This window comes from Sorex fumeus, unplaced genomic scaffold (genome assembly GCF_029834395.1).
Source record: "Sorex fumeus unplaced genomic scaffold, SorFum_2.1 ptg000063l, whole genome shotgun sequence".
Taxonomy (NCBI): Eukaryota; Metazoa; Chordata; class Mammalia; order Eulipotyphla; family Soricidae; genus Sorex; species Sorex fumeus.
Genome location: NW_026606120.1, coordinates 75896701 through 75911833, shown reverse-complemented (window position 1 = coordinate 75911833; position 15133 = coordinate 75896701). Strand labels below are relative to the sequence as shown.

General features: G+C 52.8%; 1 protein-coding gene across 2 annotated transcripts in view; it reads left to right on the top strand.

The window, feature by feature from the left end:
- Positions 1-10418: 10418 nt before the first annotated feature.
- Positions 10419-15133, top strand: part of STAT5B (signal transducer and activator of transcription 5B) — a 67892-nt gene continuing 63177 nt past the window's right edge. The window contains exon 1 of one of the 2 annotated variants that reach the window (XM_056127056.1): positions 10419-10590. The gene's annotated coding sequence lies outside the window, so the exon portion shown is untranslated. Of the gene's footprint in view, positions 10591-10752; positions 10895-15133 lie in introns of those variants that run through there. The other variant, XM_056127057.1, reaches the window with a different exon arrangement.

Here is a 15133-nt window from a genome sequence, read left to right as displayed (position 1 = left end):
CTCCTTCCATTACTCCCCGCAGCCGTCACAGGAAAGAACCTTGGCAGTTACAAGTGTCGCCACCCCCCACCCTGCGATTTGCAGATAAGACCTGGGTCCCGAGAGAGGCAGGGGCCTGCCGGTCCTCCGGGGGGCACAGGGCCCGGTGGGCCCCTCCACCCTCCACCCACTCCGGCCCCTGCTGAGGCTGCACCTACCTCCGCAGTCCGCAGTGAATGTGGGGAGCTTCCGGGAGCCTATAAGCCCGGCTACCTGTAGGGTCCCTCCCTGTGGCAGCCCCCTGTTTAGGCCTGTGTGTTGAGCAAGGCCCTCCTGGATGCTATCCATCCCCTTCGCCCAGCTTCCCTCCCCTCCCTGGCCTTCCTTCTGCCTGGCAGTTAGTGTTGGCAGCACCCAGGAAGGGGCCCCCTGCTGCCCACTCACAGCCCAGCTGGTCCAGACCTCATGTGGGGGGTTTGGGGAGTGTCAGTCTTTTCCCCCTCCTTCCCTGATCCTGTCTAGATCTGTCCTTTTCTCTCCATCCCTTTCTCCCCCAGCTTCTGGCCTCTTGCTCCTCCTATTTTCATTCATTTTTTTTAAAAAATAGAGTTCTTCTGGGCTGGAGCAATAGTACAGCCAGTCCGGCGTTTGCCCTGCACGTAGCCGACTGGGGTTCCATTCCCAGCATCCTATATGGTCCCCTGAGCACCGCCAGGAGTAATTCCTAAGTGCATGAGCCAGGAGTAACCCCTGTGCTTCGCTGGGTATGACCCAAAAAGCAGAAAAAAAAAAATAAAGTTTTTCCCTTCTTCCCAGTGGTGCTCTGGCTGGCACCCGGGCGATACCCAGGAGTGCCTGAGGGTTGGAACTCAGAGTTTGCATTAATTTCCTGGTCCCTCATTGTCATTCTTTTTACTTCAGAGAAAAAGAGAAGTTTGGGGTTTGTTTTTTGCTTTTGTTTTTGTTTTTTCCACTTTATGTAAACACCATGGTTTATATAGTTCATGAAGAATTTGTTACAAGCATGTAATATTCCCACCCCAACCCCACCACCTCTGTCACCTTCCTTTCACCATTGTCCCTATGCTTTTGATTCTTGCAGTGCTGGGGGTTGAACTATTAATCTCACATCTATAGAGCAAATGCTCAGCTACAACCCCCCACCCTGAAAAACTGACACTTAAAGCAGCAAAGCTGAAATGTCTGGACACACTCTCAGTCTCTCCCTCATGTCTGGTTACAGTCTCCTCTTTGGCAAGACTACCAGCTGGCCCTCACCCCCAGTCCCAGCGGTCACAGTTGCCTGAGCATGAGGAAGGGGCTCACAGATCTCCAGGGGTGGGAAGCACCGTCCAGTGAATGCTTTGCTGCATGCAGGAGACCCTGTGCTCTGTCCCTAGCACAGAGGAAAGAAAAGAAAGAAAATGTCTTCCAGAAATGCACTTCAAAGAAGACTGATTATATTTGTGTTTTTTAGTTTAGTTTTGTCTTGTTTTTTGTTTTGGGGGCCTCATCTGGCCATGCTCAGAGGCTACTTGTGGCTCTGCACTCAGAGATCACTCCTGGTGATACTCAGGGGACTGTATGGCATACACAGGGATTAAACCCAAGCAGGCCAGGTGCAAGACAAGTGCCCTACCCTCTGTACTATCACTCCAGTCCCATACACTGATTATCTTTACTGGATAATCTAGACTGATTATCTTCACTGGGGCTAAGAATAATCCCTAGGGCCCAAAGGGAGCCTGACTGAATGGCTTTGTGGGCAGAAGCCCCAATCCCATCCTTGGCATTGCATGGTCCCCTGAACTCCGCCAGCGGTGACCCCGAAGCATGGAGCCAGTAGTCCCTGAACACCACCAGATATGTCCCTAAAACTAACGCGACTATCTTCCTCCTCACCCTAATCAGAAGCCCCGCCTCGCCTGCAGTTCACGCTGTGCAAATATCCTGAGTTGAACTGGGCACATTCCCATATGGCTGCGGCTGTGCCCTACAGTCAGCTGACCCTTGCAGCCACCTTCAAGCAGGTCACAGCCACCCCGCTGATAAGTTCAGAAAAGAGATCTGGCCCAAGCTGGTGGGGCTGTAGGTGCCCAGCTGGTACCAGGGCCCAAGTTGCCTGGCCCTGTGACCTCAGATCTGCCTTTCCCAGGGTCTCCCTACCCAGTGCACCCTTTATCAAAGCCAGGTGAGCAGAAGAGCAGATAAGACTCGCTTGTCTTACGTATGGCCAACCTGGGTTTGATCCCTGGCATCCTGTATGGTCCACCGTGCCCTGCCAGGAGTGATTCCTGAATACAGAGCCAGGACTAAGCCCTCAGTACCACTGAGTGTGGCCCAAAACCAAAACAAAATGGGCAAATTAAATACAAAGCCTAGATGTGCCCTCTGGCTGGGCTCGCGGGGTGTAATTCTGCAACCCGGAGCCTGGCACATCCATGCCAGGTCCTGCCTTTGCTCTTTGTAAGGAGGCAGCATGCACTGTGCGCTGTGGGAAGGTAGAGCATGGGAAGAATTAGCCCATGTCTATAGACATGGTGGAAGATGGGAAGAATTAGCCCAAGTCTGGTTTTGGTCCTGCCCTGGGAGGCCACATTTGCCAAAGAGGCCCCGAGCCCAGGGAGAACAGCTCGAGGTCACCTTGACCTCACCCTCCCTGGGGGGTGGGGGTTGGCACAGGGAGTCTTTGTCTCCTTGCTCTTCCCCAGGGGCCCAGCCCAGGGGGATGGGGGTGTAGGGCTGAGTCTTCCAGGAAGCCTGTGCTTAGGAGCATCCCTGCCTGGCCTCACCCTGCCTTGACTGTGCTCGGATTCTCCATCTCTGCTCCGGCTGCCCCCCAGTCTTCCGGAAGTGAAGCCCTTGACCCAGACTGGTACCCCCCAGCCCCGTGTTCCTGCCTCTCCCCCAGATCTTCGTCTCCTGGAGAAACACTGGTCCAGGATGACAGGGCGACCCCAGGGAAGGCAGCACGTGGATTGGGGGGGTGGGGGTGGTGAGGAAGGGATCCTGAGCTCCTGCACCCCCCCCCCACAGCCTCTGTCCCCCGGCTCCTCTACTCTTCAGAGAAGTCGCTTTACGGTGAAGTCACAAGAGAGCACAGGCCTGAGGCACGCAGCTGCCTGGCTTTCTGGGAATAGAAGGAGGAGGGGTACAGGCCTGAAGGGACAAGCAGTCCTGGGCATTGGAGGGAGGGGGAAGGGGCAGGGGTGGTCCATTTCCACCAGACAAGCGGGCAGGGAGCAGTTGGCCACGGGGACTGGAGGCCAGGGCCGAGGGGTCCTGCTGCTCCCTGATGACCACCAGGCTCCCCTTCCCACCGCTGGACTCTGTTCCTGCCAGCCCAACAAGAAGTCTTTTGTGCCACTGCTAGCCCAGGCCCTCTGGGGATTGTGTGGGTGAGGGCCAGATTATAGTGTGTGTCCCCCCCCCCCCCCACCACCATGGTCCACTTTCCTTTGTTATGCCTAGAGGGGTTTCCTTAGGGCTGTCTCTGTTTCTCATTGCTGCCTGTAACAAAGCCACTCAGCCCACTCCCTGGCTTGCAGCCTCAAAATCAACGAGTCCAGGAGCAAACCAAACGGAAGAGCTGGCCACTGCCCGAGCCTGTCCTCACTGGCCTCTGGCCCAGTCTTTGCTGCCAGGATGCCTCAGCCAGGCCTTTTCTGCCCTCGCTGCCCTGCTACTCTCAGCAGGGAGCTTTCGCCCCTCTGGAATCCCGCCACCAGGGCCAGGTCCCCCTTTCACAGTGTCAGTGGTGGCATAAAGGATAGTGCAAAGGCTCTGGAGTCCTAGGACCCAGGTGACACGGAGCTCTGCTGGGTGACCTGGGACTTACGGGTGGGCCTCTCTGAGCTGAGTGAGTGACCGCCTGTGACAGGGCAGGAGTCCACCTCCACGTCCGATTTATTGCTCTGAGGACTCAGATGCAGTGCCCAGCATGTCGAGGTGTTTCAAGCTCTGGGCTCCTCCCCGCACCTCTGCATCCATCCCCTCCCTCAGACATGTGTAGGTCTCAGAGGAATTGCCGAAGGCAGGGGTCTCGGTGCTTGGTTCCTAAGAGTGGCATCCAAAATAGCTGTTGGATTGTGGCCAGAGCAATGGTACAGCAGGAAGAGCACTTGCTTTGCACGCAACTGTCCCCTGGCTCAATCCCTGGCATCCCATATGGTCCCCCAAGACTCACAGGAGTGATTCCTGAGTACAGAGCTAGGAGTAAGCCTTGAGTAAGCCAGGTGTGGCCCAAACCATACACTCAAATAAATTGTTGGATTAATGACTGTCCATAGACAGCAGAGCTGTCCCCAGGCTCCAACAGTTTGGGGGTTTCTTTAGCACCAGAACAGACCCTGCTTCTCTGTCATGTCTCCTGACCCCTAGCATCCAGAAGATTCTCTCCTGCCACACTGGCCTCTCCCAGCTCCAATCCTACTGACTCTTTTCTCCACCCAAAACAGCAAAACAGGAGCCTCATCCAAGCTGCAGCCTGCGCTGACTTTGGAGGTTGAGACACTGGTTTTGGTGAGGGTGGAAAGTGGGGGTGGAGGGGCTGGAGCAATAGCACAGCAGGTAGGGCATTTGCCTTGCATGCACCGACCCAGGTTCGATTCCCAGCATCCCATATGGTTCCCCGAGCACCGCCAGGAGTGATTCCTGAGTGCATGAACCAGGAGTAACTCCTGTGCATTGACCGGATGTCACCAAAAAAAAAAAGTGGGGGTGGAGGGTTCCTTCTCCTTCTTCTCCACACCTCCGCTCTCTCTAGAGAATGCAGCATTGCCCCAGGCTTCGGGAGCAAGAGGGTAAGGTGACCCAGTCCCAGGAGGTAGTAGGGCCCGCAGGCTTTCTGGAGTCCTGCCCCTTTGTGGCCTGGCTGGCAGGGAGCCCAGCCAGGTGAGGGGCAGAAGAGTGAGGAGCAGGAGGAACGGCAGGATCGCACCCCCACCTCTCTCCCCAGAGACCCAGGGAGTTGGCAGGGTTTGAGTGGGAGGAAAGAGAGAATGGGCTCATTTATGAAGTGCCTGCAAGCCAGCACTGGGCTTGGCACCACACACGAAGACTCTTCCCCCTGCCGCCTTTTTTCCTTCCTTTGAAAACATTCATCAGAGGAGATGGCACAAAGGGCAGGAGCACTGGCTTCGCATGTGGGAGCCTTAAGCTCGGTCCTTGGAACCACATGGTTCCTTGAGCAGAGCATGATCTGTGAGCACAGAGCCAGGAGGAGCCCCTGAACACCACCAAGTTGGCCCAAAGCCTCTTCCCTGCCTCAGCCCCAAAAAAATCTTTCTAGTACAGCACATGGCTCAAAGCTCAGAAGATTCTAAAGAGCATCTGGGGGGAAATGAACATCTCCTCTTTGCTGTCCCTAAGAGGAGACCATCGTCATAGCCAGCGACTCCCTAAAGCAAGCAGTCTCTGCAGAAATGAACTCCCTTCTACTGCTCTTTCCCTGACTAACAAGCAAGGGAAGCTGAGGCCATAGAGAAGTTAGATGCTTTGATTAAGAGCACACCATAGACAGTGCTGGCTTTGCAGTGGATCTAAGGGCAACCCTCTTCCCTGCCCACTTTCTGACAGAGGGAAGTATTGGCACCGCTTGTCACCCGCCTGTGCCCTCGGCTTCCATCCTGAAGCCCCGGCCTGGGGTTCTGTTTGGTGAGTGCCCTCCCCCTGGCTCTAGAGGGTGGGAATGGACTTAATAGAAAGTAGCTATCACTGCTGGGAGAAGGGAAAGCCCCTTTACTGTGTGGCCGTGTGGTCACTTGATTCCTGGGATCAGCGGGTCTGGAGAGGGAAACTACCCAATGTGGGTCACTCACGAGTAGTTGCAGTTTCAGTGACATTTCCAGAAAACGGCCCCGTGATCACTCTCTGGTTGGGCAGGCCTGACAGAGGATGTGAGGCTAGAAAACTGTTTCCCAGGGACCATGTTTGTCTAGGAGCGGGAGACAAGGAAGCTGGCATCAGCCCCCGTCAGGGGCAGGTCAGTTCTAAGGACCTGGGCTGCCCACCAGATGTCCAGGCTCCCTCTCAAACCTCTTTCTCTCCTGGCCCCGCCAGGGTAGGCTGAGCGATTACACCAGCTCTCTCTCCAGAGGACATCTCTGGGTCTGTCGAAAGTTTTGTTGTTTGTCTAGGCCACACCCAGAGAAGCTTCTTGGGGCTACTCCCGGCAATACTCCAGGGACCATGAGGTGGCAGAGATGGAACCCAGCCCACTGAGCTGTCTTTAGCCCTGAGTCTGCAGAACTTCTGAAAAAAAAATTTAAATTGGGTCACACCCATGATATTCAGAGCTTACTCCTGACTCTGCGTGTAGGGATCATTCATTCCTGGCTGTGCTTGGGGGACCCTATGTGATACCAGGGATAGAACCTGGGTGGGCCATATGCAAAGTGAGTGCCTTACCTGAGGTACTATCTCTTTGTTTAATTTTTTTTTTTTTTTGCTTTTTGGGTCATACCCGGTGATGTACAGGGGTTACTCCTGGCTCTGCACTCAGGAATATACTCCTGGCTGTGCTCAGGGGACAATATGGGATGCTGGGAATCAAACCCGGGTCAGCCGCGTGCAAGGCAAACACCCTACCCGCTGTGCTATCGCTCCAGCCCCTCTGCGGTACTATCTCAGGCAAGAATCTGGAGAGTTTTTATGGGGGCACTCTGCAGGGTCTTTCTGGATCCTACCTTCCTGTCCAGTTGTGTTCTCTGGAAGGCTGGAGACATGGTACAGAGGGTAAGGCCTCTGTACTTACCTTGCTCATGACTGACCTGAGTTTGATCCCCATCATTTTCTGTGGTCCCTTGAGCCCTGTCAGGAGTGATCCCTGAGCACAGAGCCAGGAGTAAGTCCTGAGCATCGCTGGGTGATTCCCAAAACAAAATAAAACAACAAAACCCAAAACAGTTGCGTTCTTCTTCCAAAGACTATGTCAGAGGGGCCAGAGCCATAGTACAGCAATTAGGGCACTTTCCTGGCAGGCAGCAGGTACAGGTTCCATCCCCAGCATCACACTCTCCTGAGCACCTCCAGGAGTGATCCCTGAGCACAGAGCCTGAAGTAAGCCCAGTGTCCTGATCATTTATGAAGTATATGTCTTTACTTGAGCCTCCAGAGCAGAGAGACTCACACATATGAACTGGCAAGCTGGGGAAGGCAGACAACATTCTTGCCTTTTTCAGAGTCCCCAGAACATTTCTCCTTTGAGCTGTGCACGTAGGCAGTCTGTTCTCAGTGTGCCGTGGTCAGAGATCCGTTGTGAGATGCAAGCATAAAGAGAGAGACGTGCCCACGCTCCAGGGTGGTCACATTAGTGCCCTGAGTACCAGTTCAGTGAAAGGTGAAAGATGTTATGATCTTACTTACACGCAGAATCTCAAAAACAAAGCAAATGAAAAAAAACAAAACTTATAAATACAGAGAACAGAATGATGATGATTACAGGGGACGTCAAGTGGTACAAACTTGGGGGCTGGAGCACAGCGGATAGGGTGTTTGCCTTGCATGCAGCTGACCCGGGTTTGATTCCCAGCAACCCTTATGGTCCCCTGAGCCAGGAGTAATTCCTGAGTGCATGAGCCAGGAGTAACCCCTGAGCATCGCCAGGTGTGACCCGAAAAGAAGAAAAAAAGAGGTGCAAACTTTCTGTTATAAAGGAAGTAAGATATCAGAATCTGATACACAGTGAGATGACCATCATTAATAATGCAGTAGTGCACATATGGGACTTTTTGCTTTTTTTGTATGGTGCCAGGAATCAAACTCAGGGTCATACACTTGCAAGACAAGCAGTCTGCAGCTAAGCTATATCTCTGGCCCCAGGAGGGCCTATTTGAAAGTTGCTGAGTGTTTATCTTTCTGTTTTGCTTTGTTTTGGGGCCATACCCAGCAGTCTTCAGGGTTTACTCCTGGCCCTGGACTCGGATCACTCCTGCGGGGCTCAAGGGATCATATAGTGGTATCGGAAATCAAACCAGTGTTGGCTGTGTGCAAGGCAAGCACCTTACCAGCTGTGCTATGTCTCCAGTCCTTGAAGTATAACTTAGAAATTTCTGCTCACAAGAAAAGAAACAGTTTGTAACTGATGATGGATGGTAACTAGATTCATTCCAGTGATCACCTTGAAATGTAGAGAAATAGTATGTGGTATACACAAAATTTATAATGTATATTATCATAATGAAGTAATAATATAACCTAGTATAATAAAATAGAAAATGATCATTAAACTATCAATGTAATAAATTATATTAATATATCAACATAATGTTATATGTCAATTACCCCAATAAAAATAAAACCACCTTCACAAAATCAAATTAGCACCCTACAGCTACTGTCCTTGGCAGCTGTGGTAGCTGACTTGTACCTTAGACCTGAGTTGGCCTAGGAAGAGGGTGTACAGCTTAGCTGTTACTAAGATCAATAACAAGAGCTAATATCGCTCTTGAGTTTTATGGTGTTTGAAGCACTTTGCATCTAAGGATTCACTTAATTCTTGCAGCAGTTCTCTGAGGTAAAGTCCCATTACTATTACCATGTAACAATGAGGAAATCACAGCAGAAAATGTACTCAGGGAGTTGACAAGCACCTGGCTTTAGATTCTGTGCTACGTAACGCTTCTGCTTTCCATTTCTATTCCTAGAGTATAGGGTTTGTTCCTCAAGTATTTATTGGGTGTCTGTTCTGGGCAGGGCATAGTGCCAGATTTGAACCCTGGGATTTGAAAGTGAATGGGCTGTTGGGTGCTATTGGGGGTAAAAGGATCTAATAAACAAGAAATTGTTCTTCAACACTTTTGTTTGCTGTTGAGGCGGATGCTCAGGGCTTACTCCTGGCTCCGTATCCAGGTATTACTCCTGGCAGTGCTTGGGGACCTTGTGGGATGTTGGGGATTGAACCCAGGTCAGTTGCATGCAAAGCAAGTACCCTACCCACTGTACTATCTCTCTGGCCACTGTTCTTCAACACTTTTGAGAGGTACCTGAACTACGTGTGGTGGAAAATGAGGAGGGTGAGGTTTGTGCTATCTCTCCTGTGGGGCTAGAAAGATAGGACAGCAAGGAAGATGCTTGCATCCCAAATGGTCCCTCAAGCACCACCAGGGGTAATTCTAAGTGCAGTCCTGTTCCTGCCAGAGAGTAAGGAAGCAAAACACGGTCTGTGCAAGCATCCACTCTCAGGGACAGTAATTATCTAGGAGGTGCAAATGCTCAGGGCTTATGCTCCTGGTCAGCTTCCTGCTCCAGCCTGTTCTGCTCTGGACTTTAAGGCCCTCTGCACTTGTGCCCTGGCGAGCACTGTGCAGGTGTTGGCCCAGAGTGTGGGATCCAAACAGTGACCTGGGTTGAGGAGGGCTTTGTGATCAGTTTCCAGATACCAAGATTTTTGTGGTAGTCTCTATTCAAGGGGAAGAGAGAGCTGCTGGAGAGATCTTCTAAGGAAGGGGTTCAGGGAGAAGCCTTAAAGATCTTGGTCCTCTCTTTGTTTTGTTTTGGGGTCACACCCAGCCATACTCAGGGGTTATTCCTGGCTTGGCACTCAGGAATCAATTCTGGCTGTGCTCAGGGGACCATATAGGATAGTGGGATGGAAGCCGGGTGGGCTTCGTACAAGGCAAACGCTCTACCCACTGTACTATCGCTCCGGCCCCTTGGTCCTCTGTGGGCAAGATAATTTTCAGAGTGACGGGAAGGGCCGTTTGTGTGTGTGAGACCCTCTCCCCATTTCGTGACATAGGGACCCCTCCAAACCCCTTTTCCCCATCATCCTAGGGGGTGATTCTAATGATGCTTCCTTTTCTGGACTGCGAGGTCAGTCACACCCGCAACTGTGACTGACGGGAGGCAGCGGGACTCCCGGGGGAAGGAAATGCCGGCCCGGACGAAGGTCCCACTCCCGTGGCCACCATTCCGGCTTCCAGACTGTCGGGCTAGGAGGTGGCCAGAGCCTGGCAGGAGCGCCTTCGGGGGAGCAAGTCCGAGATAATAATTGACGGCGCGGCGGCGGACTCTGGACCCCGGCCTGGGAGGGACAGACGCCCGCAAGCGGGCCTCGGCCCGGGGGCAGGGAGGTGGGCGGGCCGCCGAGGGGGCCAATCAACACGGTCGCCCCGGCGCGCCCGAGCCCCGCTAGTGGTGGTCGCGCGACCCAAACAAAGCAGCACGTGCTCTCGGCTGGGAGGCTCGTCGGGGGGCGGGGGGGCAGGCGCGGCCACGCGGGGGTCACCTCGGTCCGCAGCGCCGCGCCCGCAGCCCCGCGGCGCACAGCCTGCGCCCCGGTGGGCGCACGCGCGGGGCCCCAGATCCCGGCGGGGCGTGCGCGGGGCCCGGGCCGAGCGCGCGGGGCGGAACCAGGAAGCGGCGCGCCGGCGCGGGGGCGCGCCCCGGGGGCTGCGGGCGGCGCGCGCGGCCGGGACTGTGCGCGCGAGTAGCGCGCGCGCCCCCGCGGGCCCCGGCGGCGGGAGGAGAGAGTCGGCGGCCGCCCGAGCCGGCACCCCGGGCGGGGACCCAGCGCAGGCGACGACACGCCGCGGCCCGGCTGGGCGAGCGAGCGAGCCAGCGAGCGAGGCGGCGGCCGGGAGCGGCGGGCGCCGCGCAGGGCCGGGCGAGGTAGGCGCGCGGGCGGCGGGGCCGCGGAGCCCGTCCGGGCGGGGCGCGCCCGCCGAGCAGGGCCGCGCCGCCGCCGCCATCGCTCCCGGGCCGGGCGGCAGCGCCGGGGGGCGCCGTGCGGGGGCGGCGGCGGCGGCTGGCCGCGGGCCGCGGGGCGGGGCGTGCGCTGAGCGAGCGTGCGCGGGGGGCGGCGGCGAGCGACCCCCGCGCCCGCGCCGACCGCGCAGGGGCGGCCGCCGCGGGCGAGTCGTCTCCACCGCCGGCTGCCGTCTCCTGCTGTCTCCCCCCACCCCGCCGCGGAGAGGTATCTGCGGCGCGCGGGGGGTCGGGGGTGCGGGGACTGCGGGACGCTGGGCAGTGTCGGGTGGGGGGTGCAGCCAAGCTTCCAGGCGCGGGGCCTTATAAGGAGCCAAGACGGCGAGTAGGAGCCGGATGGGCCGAGCGGGAGGGTGCGGGACGCCCCATCAGGACCCCCACCCTGCCCCCCGGCCCGCAGGCCTGGACTGCTGCGTGCGGCTGGACGCCCCATCAGGACCCCCCACCCTGCCCCCCGGCCCGCAGGCCTGGACTACTGCGTGCGGCGGTGAGCTGCGTCGTAGGGGGCGGGGGGGAAGGGTGCAAAAGTGTCTCCGCGATGGGGCGGGAGGGCAGCGGTGTGTCCCCCAGAGCTGGCCCGAGCCGACAGGAGTCCGGCTCCAGGGTGCACTCGGATCCGCGGGAAGAGAAGTTGCGGGTCGCCGCGGACACTTGTGGCCGCCGTGATGGAAGATGGGGCTGGCTTTGAGAGCCCACAGCGTCCAGAGCCAGAGCGGACGGCTGACCCCGCGTCCCCCAGCGCCGCGCCTGTGCGTGCCCGCGTCCGGCCCCGGACCCTCGGGAGCCCGTCGTGCCGTGGTCACCCCCTCAGGCTTGGGCAGCGTACCGTTCACGCTGGGAAAAGGCCTCCCCGATGGGGTTGGCAGTCTTGAGTACAAACAGGGAAAGTGAGGCCGGGGTAGGTGGAGTCCGTGGCCTGCTCGGTTCCGTCCAGATACGTGCTCCCCGCCCAGCCCTGCCAAGTTTCATATTGGCCCATATGTCGTTGCCTTTCCACGGGCCTCAGGGAAGGACCCTTGAAAGGCCCGCAGTGTCGCCACATCATTAAACTAAGCTTAGGTCGCGCGTGTGACACCCCCCTCCCCCATCCGCAAATGGTGTTTATCATCTGCTTGTATCTTAGGTTTTCAAAGCGGTTGGGCAGGCGCCTGGACCATAAGCAGTTTTCTTTCAGCTGTTCAGTATATTATCTCAAATAATCTTGATATTGTCCAATTAAGATAACAGACTTTACATCTTTCCTCAATGTTCTTGTGTCTTGTGTTATTGTTCGGTTGTTTATAGTCAAATAGTCAAAGACAACTTTCACCAATAACGTCCCCCCCCCCAACACACACGCGCGTCAAGAGAATGTATTTAATTTAGTGTGCCTTTCAGGGTTTTCTAACTTCATTTTGTAATTAGGAATTAGACAGGGTCTCATCATTTCAAATGGAGAAATCCTGTTGATGGACATGGAGACTTCCCATTCTCTTGTTTTGGGACCAGTTTCTGTCTTAAGGAAGATTGTTGTTAGAATTGAGAATATAAATGAGACATGTGACTCCTGGTCCTAGGGAAAATTTGCTGACCTTAAGACAATTTATGATGCCTGTCATTTGATTAATACAGGACCACACCTTTGCTTAGCTATGCATTGCTTAGTACAGACCTTCTCAACCTTTTCCTGACTGGGTGCCCGTTTCGACCTCGTTTCCTTCCTTTGCCCTTTCTGTCCCATTAATGGACTCCCTTGTCTCCTGCTGTGGCTCCCCCCTTTTAAGTGATTTTACCTGTGCCTCCTACAGGAATATCCTGGGGACCCACAGTGAGCTGTGTGGCCCCTTTTCAAGAAATGTTGGCTTAATAGATGAATGGTTTCCCATAGACCCTGGATGGTGAAAATTTCAAGCCCCTAGTTGAGACACAGAGAAGGAATTATCTTTTTTCAAAAAGCATAACATGAGAGGAAAGTAGATTTTTATCACCAGCTGTTTGGTTATTGCCTAATTCACAGCAAGTTGTGCAAAATTTTCGTTGTACACCCAGTGCAATGAATGCTTCCACAACCTCACTACACTTCTCTCCAGTATTTAGGGTTTTTGCTAATAGAATAATAACGTGTATGGTATTACAAGATTTAAGGTGGTAATGTGTCTTAAAATAGTGCATGATATATATCCTGGAAGGTGAAAAACACGGTCAGTTTGGAGTGTTACAACATAAATATTTTGGTCTACACTTCCTATATCATGCATGCCCCAACTTCTCATTTCATCTTTGTTTTCTTACTCTTAATTGATTGTTTAAAAATTTACTTAGAACTGAAACTTAATCAGGAACAACTTTGTAACTGTGTATCTCACAATAATTCAATTAAGAATTTTAAAAAATGTATTTACCTATCAAAAATACTATCAAGTCTAGTACAAATTATAATGTAATAATCCAGATAGTCAAATTTCTTAATTTTGTTAATGCTACATTCAAATGGATCTGAGTGGCTTATATATATAATGTGCTAGTGATGGCTTACTTGACCTGTTTGTGGGTAGGGAGACTCCGCAGGTCATCTTATCTTATAAAAGGAAGATGTTATAAGTGGATAAGTAACATGCTGGAGATTAGATAGCAGATGGTAGGTAGAATCAAAGGGATCCTAACTAGTGTAATACCCTGTGAACATAAATCTCAAAAACATATTCTCCTGTTTCTGGAAATTCTAATGGTGAAATTTCCCCCCCTCTCTTTAGAGTGTAGATTGTTATTCCTACAGAAAGGAAGCAAGCATTTAATTTGTTTTGAGCATTTGGAAATTCTTTACTGAGCTCTTCAGAAGCATATTCTTTCACATAGAATAGCACTTAGCTGCACTTTAACTCTGGAGCTTCTTAATAGAAATATTGTTTGAAAGGTAGCTCTTGTTTTTTTTTTGTTGTTGTTGTTTGTTTTTGTTTTTTCTTTTTGGGTCACACCTGGCGATGCACAGGGGTTACTCTTGGCTCTGAACTCCTGGCGGTGCTCAGGGGACCATATGGGATGCTGGGAATCGAACCAGTGTCAGTGTGGAAGGCAAATGACCCTACCCACTGTGCTATCACTCCAGCCCCTGAAAGGTAGCTCTTAATGGTATCATTGTCCCCAAATTTGTGTGGTTTTTAAGGGGAAAAAAAAACAATTCTTTAAATCTGAGCTTTGTTGATAGAACAGTTCTAAAATCAGAAGTATTTTTCCCCTGCAATGTTGGAAATACCACAGTCGTATGCTTATTTCTGGGAATCAGAAAGTCATATTTAACCCATCTAGTTTCCATTAGACAGTTTTTGGTATTTTTAAATCGAATCACAGTGATGGAGGTTTTTTTGGGGGAAGGGGCGTGTTAAAAATTGCATTTTCTCTGAATTATTGTATGCGTATGTTAAGTGGAATGGATTTAATAACTACATGTTTTCTACTGCTGGAAACCCTAACCTGGTTTGGAGAGTTCACATATCTAAATTTACACTTTTTTTTTCTTATCAAAAGGGCCTAGTGCTCTACAGGTGTTGGGTTTGAATTGGGTGAGACCCTCAGGTTTGGTGGTTTTTGGTTTTAGATAACGTTTCATTACTTTTGTTAGTTTTGGTCACACCCATGACTTCCTTGGAGGGTGCCTTTGAGGTTTAGTTTCCTTTTTTTTTAATGGTAATATTGGGGTGGGGGTGCTTCCTGTTTGTATTGTCAAAATTAGGTCCACATGCATGTTAACCACCTTGTGTCACATTTCCCCCCAAATATTGAAGACGAGCATCAGGCCTCATGTGGTTTATCTTTTGCCCAGTGTACAGCTCGGGTCAGCTGACCCGAACTAATTCCCCAGTGTCCAGTTAAGATGTTCTGTATCTCCTCCCAGTCTCTTCATGGTTTCGCAGTCTGGGAAGGAATCCTTAAAGCAACAACAATGAAGGCACAGTTAACAGAAAAACCTGGTGTTCCCAGGAGGAACCAGGAACCAGAATTCATCTGATTTCTCCCAGGAATCTAGAAACTATCCAGCAGTAGGAGGTAAAACTTCCACAGAGCCTCCCCTGTCAGGAATTGCCACCAGTCCATCAGATTGAGAACTCAGGGCAGTTGCCACAAGCCCATCAGATTGAGAACCTGCTAAAGCAGTGACCTTACCTACACGCTACACTTTTACCGTAGTTGTTTGGGGTAGAGTAATGCAGAGGGTTTTTTGGTTCTGTTTTGCTTTTTGCTTTTTGGGTCACACCCAGCAATGCTCAGGGTTACTCCTGGCTCTCCACTCAGAAATTACTCCTGGGGTGCCAAGGATTGCACCCGGGTCAGCTGTGTGCAAGGCTGTACTATCGCTCCCGCCCCAACGCAGAGCTTTGAGGAGCTGTATACCTCCTTAAAAAATGGAGGCGCCATGGGGCCAGAGAGATAGTACAGTGGTTACGTCGATTGCCTTGCACTCAGCCAACCC